This window comes from Anabrus simplex, chromosome 13 (genome assembly GCF_040414725.1).
Source record: "Anabrus simplex isolate iqAnaSimp1 chromosome 13, ASM4041472v1, whole genome shotgun sequence".
In the NCBI taxonomy this organism is placed as follows: Eukaryota; Metazoa; Arthropoda; class Insecta; order Orthoptera; family Tettigoniidae; genus Anabrus; species Anabrus simplex.
In genome coordinates, this window is record NC_090277.1 from 51,292,485 (window position 1) to 51,311,825 (window position 19,341).

The window sequence follows — 19,341 nt, forward strand, 5'->3', positions numbered from 1 at the left end:
GTCCAGGTGTCATTGAAGATATGATGATTATGATGCTTGTTGTTTAAAGGGACCTAACATCTAAGTCATCGGCCCTTAATGGCACAATGAGATGAAATTTAGTGATAATTAAAATTCCAAAATTCATCCCCTGACCAGAATTCATAACATAATGAAGAATGAATGTGAATTTAAAAAAATCAGCGGACACAACTCACAATATTGAAAGTTATAGTAATTCCCAAATCCATTCACTGACTAGGATTCAAAAAGACTACAATGAACAATGATTATGAAATTAAAACAATCAGTGGATCCGACCTGCCATGCCCCATCTTCCAATAAAATCACTTAAAACTATGGTATAAACTGAACAAGGGACTGCTTCCAAAGCAAAATCCTAAATCGATGATGCTTGTTTTATAAAGGTGTCCAAAATCAGGGTCACCGGACCCTCATCAAATACTAATCGCTGGTAAATTAGAACCATGATGTTCCTCATATAGCGGTACCGATAACAAGTAACTTAGACTGACGGTGTTCCTCATATAGCGGTACCGATAACAAGTAACTTAGACTGACGGTGTTCCTCATATAGCGGTACCGATAACAAGTAACTTAGACTGACGGTGTTCCTCACATAGTGGTACTGATCACAGGCAACGTACAGCCACGGTGTTTCGCATATAGTGGTACTAATCACGGGTACTGTAAACCCACAGTGATCCACCCACGATGATACTAAACACAGAGCCAAGGTGTTCCTCACGTAGTGGTAGTAATCGCAAATAAAATTGACCCACAGTGCTCCTCGCGTGATGTTAGTAATCACAGATAATCTCATGGTTCAAAAGCCATCATCCTTTGGTCGCTCCTTTTAGTCACCTCTTACGACAGGCAGAGGATACCGTGGGTGTATTCTTCATCTGCGTACCGCACCCACAGGGGTTCTGTAGATATGAGCAATAGTAAAGAGGAGTGCGGTAGACTTCCGTTGCCTTCCTCACAAAGCCAGTAGATCACTTTGCGAATGTCCGACTTGTTGGCTGAATGGTCAGCGTACTGGCCTTCGGTTCAGAGGGTCCCGGGTTCGATTTCCGGCCGGGTCGGGGATTTTAACCTTAATTGGTTAATTCCAATGGCCCGGGGGGTGTTTGTGCTGTCCCCAACATCCCTGCAACTCACACACCACACATAACACTATCCTCCACCACAATAACACGCAGTTACCTACACATGGCAGATGCCGCCCACCCTCGTCGGAGGGTCTGCCTTACAAGGGCTGCGCTCGGCTAGTAATATCCACACGAAATTATTATTACTTTGCGAATCCAACAGAACAGCTTTCCTTGCTTGCGCTAGTCTGCACTTTCAATCATCGTTAGCTATTTCACAACACACGTAACAGTATTTATCTGCTTCCTTTACGAATTAATTTCCCAATCTAATGTTCCTGCCGCACTTGATTTCGCTTTCCATTACTTTATGTATGTACAGGTGTTCAGGATGAAACGAGTACTGTCCTAACTGCATAATGGGACCCACCGTAACTGGCTATCACACCACATGCTGCAATATTCTAACAACCACTCGTTCGAATAAACTCTCATACCATTCTAACTACCAATAGATGCTCGTCCGAGTTGATTCCCATACAATTTTAGACATTCCAATAAAAAATACCGCAATAATCCGACCAACAAAGTGTCTAGGAGATACTACTTAATATCTGGTTCGTGTCGTTGTTTACTGTTGATATCATCCGTATAAAACATACTATCTAAAACTCCCTTTTACAGTACTGAAAAAAATGAGGAAGTGCATCATTCTCAGGTGAATTCCAAAGAGGAAATAAATATGTCTACTTCACTCCTGATTTCCGTAGAAGTTCTTTTGAGTGACAACTGGACATATGGTGGTGCGACGATTATGAATCCGACTAGCCACAGGGCTGAGCACTCCACATATGAATACGGAAAAGATACACAAAACACCTTAAGATACACTCAGAACGTATACCGTTTGTTTGAGAGGGCGGTGTAAAACATAAGAATGGCAAGGAGGACAACAAGACTTCAATGTTACAAAGAGAGATGATGTAGAATGCATTTACAGTACTTAGACATGAAGAGGTTGACGCAAGATAGCGTAGCATAGAACACTACATGCCTTCTTATTCTCAATCTTGCCCATTTTCTAAGTTGCACTCATCGGTATCTATTCTTCTTGTGATCCATGGATTTCCCGATATAAAGTCAGTGACAAAGCAAGGACACAGCTCTAAAGGTTTTTAGTAGACCGAACTTGATACAAGAAATCTTTCTCCAACAGCGATCACTTCACTCAAGGCCACATTCTTTCCGGTCTACTGCTGATTTAATTATGCATCATCATTGCATGACTACCCCTCAGCCCCGAGGGAGCGGGAGATGACGCATATTTCTTACAGCCAGATGCCCTTCCTGCGGCCACCCTCAGTTGAGGAGGTAATTAAGATTAAATGAATTATTGTGAATTAAATGGGGTAAGGAGATGGAAGGAATCGGCAGTGGCTTATGAATAGAAGCTGTCGAGGCATTTGACTGGAATTGAAAATGGGAAAGGGCAGAAAACTATTATCAGGACAGCCGACGTGAGGTTGGAACCCACTTGCCTGCTAAATGTAGAGCTTGGCTTCATAGCCGTAGCGCATTAACATGGGCGACTATTCTTTTCGGTAATTATACATCATTAACCAGCTAAAGCAAATAAAATTATGTCATATTTCCCCATGGGAAAATCAAAATCTTGGTCATGACCATCCATCAACGATTGCTAATTTCAGATGAACGCCAGCCATAAGACAGTCAGTATGGTTGCTAGGTAACATTGTCTGGCCATCAATCCACCCCTTATATTAAAGCCTGCACGGTTGTTAGGATACATTTCCGTCACATACTTTGTTTCATGACACTTTCGTTATTTCGTATGACCCTCAGCTGTAAAGACATATTATGTCAAAATAAACATAACTGATAGGGAACCGGTGTTATTATTCAATAATGGAACATAGCGTCCTGATATTTGTAGCAAAATTGTGGCCGAGAAATTGATCAAAAACCGAAGATGAAATTTTTGTATCATAATTTGAAATATTTTAATAAAACAGGTGCACAAGTTCTGCTACTTAGGATCAGTTATTACCGATGGCAACAGATGCACTGTGGAAATAAAAAGAAAAAAAATTCCCTATATAAGAAAGCCTTTGAGAAGAAGAAGCTGCTCTTAATTAATAAATCCTCAGAAATTAAATAAAAGAAGTTGTTTATCAAAAGGATGGACTCTCTTGAAGGAGGACGTGAAACGACTAGAGGCAGTGGAAATGTGGCTATGGAGGAAGATGACAAGAACTAGCTGGATTGAGGAAAAACTAATGATGCAGTGCTTAGAGAAATAAACAACCAGAGACATTTAATAACAACGATAAAAAGGAGAAAAGCGTCGGTTTTTGGTCACATTCTCCGACATAATGACTCCATAAAGAACTTGTTCGAAGGCAAGGTGATGGGAAAGAAAGGCAGAGGGAAACCACGGACGAAGATCATTGAATAGGTAGTTGAGATAATGGTATGCCAAGGTTATGTAGAGATGAAAAGGATCGTAGAGAGAAGAGATCAATGGTTGCAGCTACAAGGCAAAGCCTTTAGATCACGGATGGGGGAATATACCTTAAACCTTGAAAAAAATGATAACATGTTGTTTTTTTTAGATTCTACTAAAGCACGTTTAAATCACAGCACTGGTTTCGGAACTTCACAGTATTTCAATAGGATTAAGTATAATAGCTATATTTTACTGGCAAAAAAAATAGCGAACAATGCGAACGTGCTCGTTTCGATATTGAGTAACGATGACATGCGACAGCAATTCTAATAATGACGGAATGATAATGCAAGGCCTTCTTTCAATTTCTAGTAATATAAGGAGAGCTGCAGACTTTATTTTGACGTAATCTGGTACTCAAGCTGTATTTATTTTGTCTATTAGACCCCGAATATTCACGCAATAATAGGTCAGAATGCAAACTAATTTGGTTATTAGGAAATGTAGTCCAGGCAGCTCTTCCGTAATGTAGTGAGAGTAACATAAATTCTAGGGGTTCTGATGGGGTCTGACCCACAATGTTAATGCCAAACTCATTTATTTTTTTTGCTAGGAGCTTTACGTCGCACCGACTCAGATAGGTCTTATGGCGACGATGGGATAGGAAAGGTCTAGGAGTTGGAAGGAAGCGGCCGTGGCCTTAATTAAGGTACAGCCCCAGCATTTGCCTGGTGTGAAAATGGGAAACCACGGAAAACCATCTTCAGGGCTGCCAAACTCATAACATAACCGTTGTGCAGATTCGACTTAACTTATTACTCCTTTCAGTAAGTTTGCATCCGAACATTTTACTGCATACAGTTCCGGGCTCTAATCTTCTTCTTTTTCTTCTTTCTCAGGTTTGTCCAGCATTATGGCGGGGTCCACTGTCTCGGCTTTAAATGCCCTTTCCATTTTGCGGATTCTCTCTTTTCAATAGTAGACTTTTCTAAACCATTTTCTTGAATTATCTTCCACGGATCTATGAATTTGTTCACTTTATTATTATTATTATTATTATTATTATTATTATTATTATTATTATTATTATTATTATTATTATTTTAAGATGTTTACAGCCATTACAGACCACAATAAGTAACTGTTACACATTTTTAGAAGCTTTCATTGTAGCCCAGTATCGCTGCATTTTTTCTCTCTGGCAGTCTGTATCCTTTCTGCTGCCCACCTGCTGTTCCGCTGTTCTTCAAGAAAGCCCTTGAAGTTACTGCTAGTTGCTTTACGTCGCACCAACACAGACAGGTCTTATGGCGACGATGGGATAGGAAAGGACTAGGAGTGCGTGACCTTAATTAACGTACAGCCCCAGCATTTGTCTGGTGTAAAAATGGGAAACCACGGAAAGCCATCTTCAGGGCTTCCGACAGTGTTGATGTTATTGATCTGCCGTCGGAACTGTATTCTGTTACTAATGTCTTACCATTTAGTGCAATATTTTTTCAGATCCTACATGACCTCCCTGAAATACTTATCATATGTGTTAGGTCTACTTTCGACTACGGTAAGAAAAAAATTCTTAGCCAAGCGCTTGTCATCCACTCTATATAGGTTGCCATAGAACTTGAGTCGTCACTTCTTGGTCGATTCCATCGGTAGTCCGGTTTCCTGATAAAGTTTCTCTCGTCCTCGCAACTTTTATTGTCCAGCCACGATCTTCGGGCCCATTATCTTTCAAAGGATCTTCCTCTCAATCTTCTCAGCTTGTCTCAGATCAACCTTTCCAGGCGTTCACTTCCAGAAAGACATTCGGGTTTAACCACCGTGTGGTAATGTTTGAGTTTAGCTTGCACTGAAATTGCCTTTTTCCTGTACAGGTCGTGTGTTGTGCGAATCGCACCAGCCATCCTGTATCGCCTACTGCTGTTAGCTTCTATTTCAATGGATCCGTTCTGCACAATCTCAAGGAGGTATTTGAAGCTGTTAATTGTTCCAATCTTACCATACCTTGCTTTTAGTTGTTGGGGAGCTGTGAAGATGTTAGTCAAGTACTTTGTATTTGTTTGTTTCAAAGGACATATTAAAATGCAAAATTATTTGCCTGTTAAGAATCATATTGTGTCAATGTATCAAATTCCGTTTGCATCAGATATGCTAAATAATATTCAATAAGGATCATTACCATTTTGATTGTGTGCGATCTCCATGTAAGATTTGAGAAACGCCAAGCGTGAAGTCGCAACATGTAACCAGTCCAAGGTTTGAGTGTGGTTGGTAGACAATGAAGACTGAATGATTCATGCTCGGAGTTGATCTGCAACTTCTCAAAGGTCTCGGGTGACAAAGAGAATCAGGCTAATGATATTTGCATTGTAATCTCTTCCAGTTATCGGTTTGCTCTCTACCCGCCTGGCCCCGATACTTTCGTAACACTTGTAACTTGATTTTCTGTTTTCAACAGAATATTGCGTTACGTAACCACCTCATGTGTTATCTGAAAACGAAAAGGAACCGAAATCGAGATTAAACTTGCTTGCCGAGGGAGTGGCTGTGTGGTTTAGGTCACCGTAGCTGTCAGTTTGCATTCGGGAATTAGTGGATTCGAACGCCACCGTCGGCAGTCTTCGAGCCGGTTTTCCGTGGTTTTCCCATTTTTAAACCAGGCAAACGTTGGAGCTGTAACTTAATCAAGGCCACTTCCAACCGCTAGTCCTTTTCTTCCAATTGTTCCCGTAACACTTGCTTGCTTACTTACTTATTTACCCGTATTTTCCGGTGTTTAAGACGCTTTTTTTTTAACCCTTATACAGGTCTCAAAATGTGTTGCGTCTTATGTAACGAAGGCACAGAAATACTGTGCTTTTCTTTCTTCCGAAGCCTTACAATTTTATTTTGAAGTGGAACAGATAGCGAATATGGACGAAATGTCACTCATGTTTGACGTACCTTCAAATTAGGACTGTTCCTGATATAGATTAAAAAGGCATTACGATGAAATGAGCCGACATATAAAATCACATTGCACTATAGTACTTGCGTGTTGTGCTGATGGTAATCCTCAAGCGAAAGACTCAGTCTAAGGAAACGATAGTAGTAGGTGTGGTTGTGCACATGGAGACAGGCGCTGAAATGAAAGTATGAATTGATGAAATGTGGTGAAGGAGGAAAGGTGCACTACTAAAGAAGAAAGTTCTTCTTCAACCTTATGAGTTCCGATTACACTTTAAGGCCATCAAGCAAAAATTCCAACAGAACAATACTGAATTGGCCTAACTTCCCTACTACAGCCCCTTGATGTTTTATTAAACAAAACTTTTTGACATCTGGAAATGTGCATTACGGAAGTTAATGTAAGGGAAATGTTACCTAGCAACCGTACAGGCAGTCTTATGGTCGGTGCTCATCTGAAATTAGCAGCCGTTCATGGATGGCCATGACCAAGAGGCATATTTATGATCATATGATTTTCGCAAAGGGAAAAATTGTTTCCTTTTTTATGGATCTACAACCTCCGCATGCACCACTGAATGTCCAATGCAAAGATTTCATTATTGGAGATCAGAAGGTGAATATTGTTGTACCTTCCTCAGGTGCGACCCTGCGGGACAGCTCATATTGCCAATCAAGGAAAGTGATCACCAAAACCCGGATTTTCATGCCGTAACAGGTTAGATTGCAAACTTAATTTGGTTAATAGGAAGTGTCAGCCACCCGCTCTTCCATAATGTAGCAAGAGTAACATAAATTATAGGAGTTCTGATGGGCCGTACCCCTAATGTGTATGCAAACTCCATAGCATAATCGTTGTGAAGGTAGACTATACTTGCTGCTCGCTTCAGAAACTTCGCATTCTAACCCTATTAATGCATAAAAATCCGGGCTCTAGTAATCACTGACGAGACCGTACGGCCAAGTCGCCCGGGAATAATAATAATAATAATAATAATAATAATAATAATAATAATAATAATAATAATAATAATAATAATAATAATAATAATAATAATAATAATAATAACAGCAAAAATAACTATAACAATAATAATAATAATAATAACAATCATGTTTAAAATGGCCTAACATATAGGGCATCGGACCAGTAATAATACAGTAATAACAATATATCTACGAGGTTTAGAATGTATCTCATTTTCTCACCATTCTTTTGTGGACGCACTCACTTTTCTTCCGATTTATCGGACCTTGTATCTCCCCTGTGCCAACGGCCATAGCCGTGTAGAAACACAGGAACCCGTGAGATCTCCGACGTTAAGCAACATTGGGCGTGTTCAAGATCTGGATGGGTTGCCACGCGCTGTTGGTGGGGGTAAGGGAATGGAGAAGCGGAAAGGAACTGGCCACCCTACCGTACGTAAACTCCGACTCAGCCACAACTCTGCGGAGGTTCGGACCTGCCTTCTGGCAAAATACACCCCTTATCTTCCTTGTGGGTGGAGTCAAGGCCGGCATTATCTGTACCCCTGCAAATTGTGAGAAGTTACTAAGAGAGGTAAAAACAAATAATATGTTCGCTCTCTCGTTATGCTTTTTCGTGCTAAGAGGTTCGCATCAGAATGGGACTACAAACTACATATTACAAAACAATGATACTTTTTACTTTTAGCTAGATATAAAAATATATTAGTCAGATTTTCGTAGAAATAAGTAATTTATACAAATTCAATAATTATTTCTTAAATTAAAGCTTGTCGTAAAATAGGTAACGATTTTAGTAAATTAATTTGGTTGTTCCTTGTAATTTTGTGAATAATGTGATATATTTACATGTGTCATGTTAAAGAAATTATGTATGAATTCCGCCATGTCTGTAAAATATTCTGCTACAGTAGGATAACTGATCTCCAGTTAGAGGGTTAAACAAATAGTCTTAACCCGTCAGTTTCCGTGCAACAATCATAGAATGACACTTGCCATACAATGGACTAGTTGCTGTCTGACAGAGTAGAAAAACCTGCTGATGTTCTGTCAGTATTTTTCAACAAGTAATCGTGACAGATAAATGAAAGATAAAATAACAAATATTAATGGGGAGTGCTAAAGGAGGGGGCGTTGACATGCCTCTTTAGCTAGTAACTTCCTGGTTTACACTCGTACAGACCAGTCCACTCCCAGACAGAGTAGCCATCCTTCAAGCGATTATGATGTCATCGAAGAGGGTCAAAGTCCTGCGTCCTCCACAGCAAACCAGTTATGATACGCGGAGATCAACAAGACTCAGCATGTAACATGAGCGCTGTACTACAACATCCAAGCTGCAAATAAAGTGGAACACCTTCAATGACTTGACTGAAAACTTCCAGGACCTAGAACCTGTATCCACTTACTTTCCCTCTCAAATCCAGTGGAATGTCACTGTTCACAAGAGAAGAAGGTTTTAAGAACACCTACCCTGGTCATCCTACAAGCGTTTTCCCGCAGTTCTTCAATTCCAGACAAATGTTAAATAACGAGAAGTTTAAGTAGGTTCGGATCTGATCAATAGTTTTCGAAATGAAGGTAAAATGTATCACATATTCGACACAAAAACATCGTCTCGAACAAATATTTGTCTTTGTCAATGTAGCTTTTAACTTCACTAATTGTTTTCAGAATTGTCTGTCCACCCTATTGTCTCATTTCTCTACGGAGTCGGACATTAGGTGAGATGAATAGATCGTGGCGAATTTTTACGACCGGATGCCCTTCCTGACGTCAACCTCATCAGAGGAGTTTAAATGAATGACGTGATATATGACAGTAGGAAGGGAGAGGACGAAACACGGTGCCGACACGTAGGCTACTCCTGTCGAATAGCACCGAAGTGTCTCCTCAAAGCTTAACGTCTCCATCCGACAGAGGAATCACAATTAACAGCGTCGTATTCCCTCTTTCCGTAAGAGCACTGCGATGAGGTTAGGGATTAATCCTAGGCTTTCGGCACGCAATCTAGACATCGGAAATTGTATACAGCCTCCTCCCCTATCCTGTCGGCCAACATTCTGATGGTAAATTTTTTTTCGACCAACGAGACTCGAATGAGCTGACCATGGTGTCAGACCGTTTAGACTTCAATGCGTTAACGATCATGGCTACCAGACGGGCTTTTAAAAGAGGTTTAACAATAAAAAGAGTGTTATTGGCTTTACGTCCCACGAACTACTTTACGGTTTTCGGAGACTTTGAAGTGCCGGAATTTAGTCCCGCAAGAGTTCTTTTATGTACCAGTAAATCTACCGACATGAGGCTGACGTATAGGTGCACCTTCATACATCACCGGACACAGCCAGGATCGAACCTGCCAAGTTGGGGTCATAGGACAGCACCTCAACCATCTCAACCATTCTGTCTGGCCAGAATTGTTTAAAATCTAATTTTACAATCGTTTTAAATTTTTGTTTCGAGTTCTTTACAATCTATCTTTTTAAATCCAATATTCACTGTTTAGTGTATTCTTAATCTACGGGTGGCCTCTAGGTGTAGGGAGAATCTGTAATACAATAGCTAACTAAATACTATCCTAATGAATTCTTGACAGTAAAAAATGGACTGGAAATGTCTGAACTGTATTAGGGTATTTCAGAATCTTCATGCTGCCAGCTTCAGTTGACTGATTAACGAAAAGCTCTTAATTTCTTGGCACAGATATTTTAAGTCTGGCTGTCGTTAGCATTCGAATATTATTCTTTTAAAAAAGTGGCTTTACGTCGCACTGATACAGATAGGTCTTATGGCGATGATGGGATAGGAAAGGGCTAAGAGTGGGAAGGAAGCGAACGATGTCTTAATTAAGACACAGCCCTAGCATTTGCCTGGTTTGAAATTGAAGATCACGCAAAACCACCTTCAGGGCTGCGGACAGTGGGATTCGAACTCACTATCTCCCGAATGCAACCTAACCGCACGTCCAACTCACTCGGTAATATTCTTCTTCAAGCCAAGGAAATTCCGAACAGCCTGTAATTAGTCTGCAGGTAAGATTTAACACCACATCTACTCGCTTAGCGTGGAGAGGACGAGGGTGCATATTATGTTGCTGAGGGATGGAGGTTAAATTTATTATTATTATTATTATTATTATTATTATTATTATTATGATTATTATTATTATTTAATTCTCTGGGGCCATCAAGGACCACGTTAAACTTGTTGCATTTGACACTGAACTTGGCCTTCTTTAGAGCCCAAATTTCCCTCATTCTTTGTGAGTGGGCCTGCTTACGCTCCTCTGTCCAAGGGGCACCGGGTCTTCTCTTCGGTTGCTCGTCTCGGTTTAGCCCGTTCGTCAATATTTTCTTGCGGAAGAGATCTCTGTTAAGGGCGTCTTCAGCTGAGATATGTAGCATTTGCAGGTCTTCTTTGGTATTTCTAAACCAGGGAATTGTGGTTTTGGGGTTTGAATCAAAGAAGTGAAAGATTTCTTTAGTTAACTTTCTTCCGTCCATTCTTTTCAGATGACCGTAAAATCGTGCCCGTCTTTTCATGATTGTGTCGACAATTTTCTCTATTTTGCTGTAGACTTCCTTGTTGGATCTCTTTTGATGGATTCCATTTCTGTACTTTGATCCCAAGATTCCTCTCACAATTTTGCGTTCTCTTTTCTTCAAGGAGTCCTTTGTTGGCATTTACAGACAGGGTTTCGGCTGCATATACAACTACTGGCTTCAGAAATGTTTCATAGTGACGTATCTTGGTGTTTTGGGAAAGGCATTTTTTTTGTTGCAGATAGTGCGGTATGTTTGGTAGGCTATTTCCAGTTTGCGTACTCGCTCCTGAAGTGCTTCTTTGTCCAGTCCATTTTTCATGATGATCTCACCCAGGTATTTGAATTTGTCTACTCGGGTGATGTCCCCGAATTTTGTATGGAGTTTTGGTGGGGCCTCTTTGATGTTAGTCATTACTTCTGTTTTCTCAATATCTGCAGACCAGTTTGTTCGCCAATTTCCTTTAACATTTCAACTTGAACTCTAGCGGTTTCTATGTCGTTTGAGAGAACAGCAATATCATCGGCAAATGCTAAGCAGTCTGTTGCGATCCCCTTGGATTTGGTTCCTATTCTCAATGGACTGTAGTTGGTTTCCTGTAATCTCACCCACCAGGTTCTGATGATCTTTTCAAGAACGCAGTTGAAGAGTATCGGGGATAGCCCATCACCTTGTCGGACTCCTGTTTTGATGTCAAAGGAATGCGAGAGACATCCTTGGAACTTCACCTTAGATTTTGTATCGGTCAGGGTGGCTCTAATTAATTAATAATTAATTATTATTATTCTTAACAAATACATCGCAATTGAGAAATATCCCGGTGGCAATGGTCACTTACTGTAGTGTGATAGTAAGGTAGAGTTAACACATAATTACCCAACAAAAAAACTACAACCACAGAAATACAACGAGCAATTCCATGACAAGAACATGTTATAAAAAATATTACTAGTTTAATATTCAAAATGCAGCATCACCAGTGCTTAACACTACGTCTTATAATACTATAGGTTGAGCTTTCTACTAGCTTAACATTACAAGTGATATTGAAGTAAAGTTAAAACATAATTACACAAGAACAACAACATCAATAACAACACGAGTACAACAAGCAATTCAGTGGAAATAAAATATTACAAGAAATACTACTAGTTTAATATTCTAAAGCCAGCATCATAATATACGAATTCTCACTGAACGAAGCTTTGTATCTAATTTAACGCCAGAAAGTCTACGTGGAATGTTGATCCATGCAGTCTAAGCATTTGATATTACATAAAAAGAATTTTCCTCTTTGCAAAAATCAAATGATCATAAACAGGCCCGGTGACAAGATTCCAGAGCCCCTGGGCAACAGAGGGATCCGGGACCCTAAATCACTGTACACTTCACCCCACCCCCTCACTTGATTTAGACCAAAACTGCGAACTTTCAGGTTATTTTATAACCAAGACTTACCTGATTACCAGCCCTTGGTGGCGGAGTATGCACTAAAATTTGGCGTAATAATGATAAAATAGGTGAAAAATATTCATCGTGGTGTGTTTGTGGTTCAAATTTGGTGCAAAAGCGACAATGGATGCATCGATTTAACACCGATGAGTAAGGTAAGGGTGTATTCTGCCCGAAGGCAGGTCCGAACCTCCTCAGAGGTGTGCCTGAGCCGGAGTTTACGTGCGGTAGGGTGGCCAGTTCCTTTCCGTTCCTCCATTCCCTTAGCCCCCACCAACAGCGCGCGGCAACCCATCCAAATCTTGATCACGCCCAATGTTGCTTAACTTCGGAGATCTCACGGGATCCGCTGTTTCAACATGGCTACGGCCGTTGGCTAATACCAATGAAAAATGAACGAAAACTGCACCGTAATTACAACACCTGTTTCTTTACATTAATTTTACACCATAGTTTCACCAAAACTGAAGGTACATTCACTAGACAATTTCTGCACCACGTACGCGCCAAATATGCACCGAAGATTTTCTATGAGCCTTCTTTACTGTCAACGTCACTGCTGAATTAAATTTGCTTCAAAATGATCCTAATTTACACTAAGGATTTGGGTGTATTTCTGGAATCACTTTGGTGTCATTATAGTGCAAAATTTGCGCAATTTCCTACGTATTTAGCCCTCAAATATAATGATTCAAAATTGGTGTCATTGGTGAATTGTTGGTGTATCTTTCGACGCAAGCATTGTGGTGTATTTGTGGAGTAACCATGGTGCCACTTTATTGCAAAATTTGTGCATATACTTTCGTACTTACCGCAAGAATTATGTAACAAAATTGTTTGTATTCTTATCGCTATTTCAATTTATTTAAACTTATTTTTTAATTAATAGTTTTGGCCCGGGCCCTCTGGGCATTTGCCCACTCTGCCCCCCTTGGAAATTTTCTCCCTCTTCCTCCTTCCCCCCCCCCCGCCTGTCGCTGCCCCTGATCACAAATGTGTCTTCCGGTCATGGCCATCCAACAATGGCTGCTAATTTCAGATGGCAACCAGCCATAAGACATTGTCTCCACGGTTGCTAGACAACATTGTCTAACCATCCACCCATATCTTACATCACTGCCTGCATGGTTACTATGGTTACACTTCTGTCACACATCTTGTCGCGTCACGTTTCATCAACTTTCGGATGACCCCCATTCATAAGACACGTTTATGACAGAAACTTGGAAGCGTCAAAACAGCATACGCGTGATGCTGGCTACTGTTCTCGGAGCTCCAGGATCGGTGGTTTCCGAAGAGATCAACTCCCTCGCTGACTATGGAAATAATTGAAATTGGGATATATTGATCTCTCGCTGAGATGGAAAGTGTTTTCCTTTCATTTCGATTTGTGGAGTCACCAGCATAAGCTCGACATATATCATTCAGCAAAGAAATGTGCTCAAATAAACCCATTCTACGAGAATGGAGAAGGAAATTTTTTTTTCCCTATTTTTACTAAAATCTAGGCTCAAAAGTATGTATACTGAAACAAGAAAAGAATTCAAATTTCAAAGGAAAAATATCAAGGTGGAAAGGGATATCCGATAGAAGTGTCGACACGGAGTATTTTTTAATTTCGTGTGGCTATTTCTAGCCGAGTGCAGCCCTTGCAAGGCAGACCCTCCGATGAGGGTGGGCGGCATCTGCCACATGTAGGCAACTGCGTGTTATTGTGGTGGAGGATAGTGTTATGTGTGAGTTGCAGGGATGTTGGGGACAGCACAAACACCCAGCCCCCGAGCCACTGGAATTAACCAATGAAGGTTAATATCCCCGACCCGGCCGGGAATCGAACCCGGGACCCTCTGAACCGAAGGCCAGTACGCTGACCATTCAGCCAACGAGTCGGACGACACGGAGTATCAAAGTCAACGATCGAGGACTATTACAAAATTTGTCTACGGTTTGAGAGGACGCTGCAAGCCTTTTTAATAAACTGAAGTACAACAATGTAGAAAACAGAAGGAGAAGAAGAAGAAAACAATAACTGTATGATCATTTCGTAACAAAGAATTTCCGAACATACATCGATATGGTCTAATTTTCTTTCCATTCTTTAATGTTACTATGTTAACGTCTGTGTACAGGGTGACCTAGGAGGAACGGGAAATATTCTAGGATGTGATGATAAAAAATGTTCATAAACATGGGGTCACTAGGGAACTGTTGTCGAAATAGTTCTGTTTGAATGTAAACATTGATAACCTACGAAAATATGTTTCTTGTTTTAATTGTCTTTATGTTTCTCTTTCTTCCCACAGCAGTAATAACAAAATTACAATATACGACCAAATGCATTTGTCAGCTCGTTGAAGAATATGACGTGTTACCCGTCGAAGATAATCGTGATGTTCCCGTACGCAAGGAAAAGCATCCATTATGCGAGCGAGCAGTTCGTCTCGTTTATTAACTTTTCTTTTGTAGACTTCACTGTTCACCCACCCCCATAAACAATAATTTATAGGGGTTGAGGTCTGGAGACCTGGGTGGCCAGGTATTGGCACTATCACGACCAGTTCACCGATTATGAAATGTGGTATTGATACGTTCCCTTAGCTGGTGCCAATAATGAGGGACTCTATCATGCGCAAAGTACAAAACAAGACGTGCAGCTAAAGGAACAACCTCGAGTATTTCAGATAATGTTCGTTTCAAAAATTGCAGGTACCTTGCCCCACTCATTAGAACGCCTAAAACAATGCGGCCTATCAGCCGGCCATCCAACATACCACACCACACATTAATTGAGCAACGTACTTGAAAATTCGTGTCTACAATACAATATGGGTTTTGGTGTCTGGTGCTCCACAATGACCCCATGTTTTTTTTGCTAGTTGCTTTACGCCGCACCGACACCGATAGGTCTTATGGCAGCGATGGTACAGGGAAGAGCTGGGAGTGGGAAGGAAGCGGCCGTGGCCTTAACTAAGGTACAGCCTTTGCATTTGCTTGATGTCAAATTGGGAAACCACGGAAAACCATCTTCAGGGCTGCCGACAGTGGGGTTCGAACCTATTATCTCCCGAATACTGGATACTGGCCGCACTTAAGCGACTGCAACTATCGAGCTCGGTTGACCCCATGTTTATATCAACTTTTCTGATCACCATAACCAGTACTATCACATCTTAGAATATAGCCCTTTCCTCTCGGGTCAGCCTGTATATATTAACTACGACTCTTGATTGCATTTAACTGTGCGTTATAATTAGACTCATCCATTCTGTTAATAAAAGTGCGATCGTGTTTTTTTCGTTCTTTCATCCGAGATAAGGTCAAAAACTACTGTACCGACTGAACTGAAATTTGGTGATGATATAACTTGAAATCCTGAGTCACGCAAGGGGAAATTTTAATTTTGATATATTTCACCGTTTCGAACTAGTGGGGGATTTGACAGGGGTATGTCTCAAATTTGGGCAATTTTTCCCTAGACAAGTAAAATAACGGATAAACGGCTGGCCTAGAAAAATGAAGTGAACAACGTGACCTTGAATTTACATTTTCTTACAAGAAACGTCATATATAGTTTTTTTCGTAACGCTAACGGTTTTGGAGAAAATTCAGCAATGTTATGTTTTTGACTGTACTCGCCTTCACTAATAAATAAGCTACTCATGGGGCTGAATGCAACCCGTTCTAGCTCTTACGTTGAATTCTAAACCTCTGACAGAACCGAGTATCGAAACGAAGACTTTCAGAACCGGAGTCTCAGTACGAGACCCGGAAGGTGATTTCCCTGCAGAGAACTATCATTTATGACGCGTGAATCAGGAAGAAGTACGAGATGACAGGGCCTACATGTAACCAAGTACAAGGCGTGAGAACGCTATGCAGTTCGCTGCAGGGGCCTTGGTCTTGAGACCAGGAAGAAAGAGTCTACTGGAACATTTAGCCGAAGGAAATACTTAATAATGCTCAATATACTAGGACATTTTAGTGACAGTAAACTTGGAAACATGAATTTTAACAGGAAGAAATTACTTCAAACATACAGTGAGTTTTAGGACTGACATTCTACAGCTGCCAGTATCAAATACATTTTCTGACAAGACAAGAATCTTCAGCTGGGATCATAGAAGCCGGCTGTTTAAAGAGCTGGATGCCCCTCCAGGCACCTCGTGATACTTCAGGTGAAAACTCCACCTTTCGAACCTCTCCCATACGAGAGGAACATTCATTGCTTAACCACTAACCTAATGAGGGTTTCGAACTTTGAATAATGGCGAATCAAATTTATTATACATATGATTTGGATGAATTCTTCAACCGTAAGTTGGAATAATAATATTTATTATTTATTCATTATATAGTAAGAGGGACGAGTTGGATAGAAAAAAAAAAGGACTAATATCCAAATCTTGAATGATGTTGATGTGAAACGGAACTTAATTTATTCAACAGAGCAGAGGAAAGCTAAATTTCTTGGACAAATCCTACGACATGGGACTGAATGCAACCCGTTCCTGCCCTCACGTTGAATTCTAAACGTCTGATAGAACCGGGTATCGAAACGAAGACTTTCAGAACCAAAGTCTCATACCTTAGGAACATAATCACTCAGCTGGGTTTTGCTTCCTATCTCAGGATGAAAAGGACTGCTGAAGACCGTGGGATGTGGCTGCAGTGACAAGGCTTAGCCTTTAGATAATGGATGGATGGATAGTAATTTTTAGGCTGCCTAAATGACGAAGTATTCTCAATACAAAGTAATATTGTGTAATGTAGAAAATAAATAGAACTCTGAATGTTAAAGAAAATTACCGAAGAATGTTTCCTTGTTTCGTTATGCTTTGTTCATTGTGGCAGCCGTCAACTGAGGGAAGTTTTGTAAATAAAATAATTATTGACGATCTCAAGCTAGAAAGTCAATAGTCAAAGATTTTGGCAGGTGGAATGTCTTGCAGAACTCAACGAATTTTCGAGGTTTCGTGCCCCTACTCCCCATTAGCAACCCTATGACTTCAATCCCTTTTTGAGGTTGTATGCTTCCTTGGGGGAGGGGGGCGCTCGTATATTCTCTTCTTCTCACGATCAACGTCGTCAGGTTGACTTGCGGAGGATTCAAAGCGGACGGCTGGATCGATTATATATCCTACATTGTTGTCTTTGTAGGAAATTACGCCGAATGTCCGAGTGCTTCCATTCTCTGCCATACCATGAATATTTTCACAGACGGTGAATCCTGTTCTTCTGAGGACTTGGTTCTTATTTGATGATGCCTAGCGATGCGCATAGTTCATCCGTGCTGGGATGCACCAAGGACGTGTGCAAGTGATTCAATCTCGTTGAGGTATCACCTCCAGCGGCCTGCCGGACACAGCGCGAACTACTGCTATATTCCCAGTCATTTTAGAAACATAATACAGCCACAGGCACAGCTATAGAACAGGTAAATCTACTCAAGGAACAAGCAGGAACGACAGGGATCCAGATTTCCTTTGAGGAAACAATGTTCCTGACAAACATTAAAACTGCAGAGAACCCAACCCCCACGGCACGTAATGCCCTTGAAAGGGCCTTAGCCTGCCCAGCGACCGCTGCTCATTCCGAAGGCCTGCAGATTACGAGGGGCCGTGTGGTCAGCACGACGCATCCTCTCGGCCGTTATTCTGGGCTTTCGAGACCGGGGCCGCCATCTCACCGTCAGATAGTTCCTCAATTATAATCACGTAGGCTGAGTAGACCTCGAACCAGCCCTCACGTCGAGAGAAAAATCTCTGACCTGGCCGGGATTCGAACCCGGGGCCTCCGGGCGAGAGGCAGGCATGATACCCCTACACCACGGGACCGGTTATTAAAACTGCATACCATCACCTAAAGAAGACATTAGTGTAACCAGGGTCAGCCGATAGGAGAGGGGGAACACGATGCGCGTGGTGCGCGCATGCAAGACTTGTCATTATAAGGACACAGATACAAGTGAATTATGTTGATATTCAGATTGCAGTACACTACAAAATCATACTTTAAAATACAGAAGAATACGATCAAGGTCAACACTTTTACAATGAATGGTATGTTCAGTTTACAATCTAAAATCCAACGTTCGAAGTTTCTTAGAAAATAGATTCAACAGATCTGTTGCTTCTACAATTGTGTTTCTGAATGTTTATTTATTTTATTGTCTGTTTGTGCTTATTTTCTTTATGCAAAATTGGCATGAGGGTGTTCTAACCTCCAGTAACCCCCCCCCTTGCCTACGCCCTTGCCTAAAGACAAGGTAGACAAGGTATGGTAAGACTGAGAAGTTTGAGAGCTTCAGATACCTCGGTGAGATTTAAAAATGAAAACATGGGAAAGGGAAGCCAACAACAGCAGGAGAGGACAAAAGGTCACTGCTTTTCGCAGAATTCACAATCTCATTAGAGGAGATCAGACACTACGACACTGTGATTAAATCTGAATGTATATATGCCAGTGAGTGCATCAGAATGACTGGGAAGACTTGTCTAAGAGATGCTATTGTATTAAGGACGTACGAGTGTGGACCCTCGTTTTCCTTGCTGACGTTGCTTTTTGGTGTCTAAACTTTTCCTATTTTCTAAATTTTCCATCTTGGCAAGATAATGGGTCCAAAAACTGTAAATGTACAATATAGTTTAAAGGAATATGAAGAACTGTATCAGAGAAATTAACGAATGAAGGAGACTATTAAGAAAAGAAGACTGAAATTCTACGGACACCTCTTCAGAATGGATTGACAAAACAAATCTTTCAGATACTTGATAGTTGAGCTAACGTTTCTGATAAGTGGTTCCAGGAAGTGAGGAAGGAATTCAACAACGCTAGACTAAGGTGAGAGGAC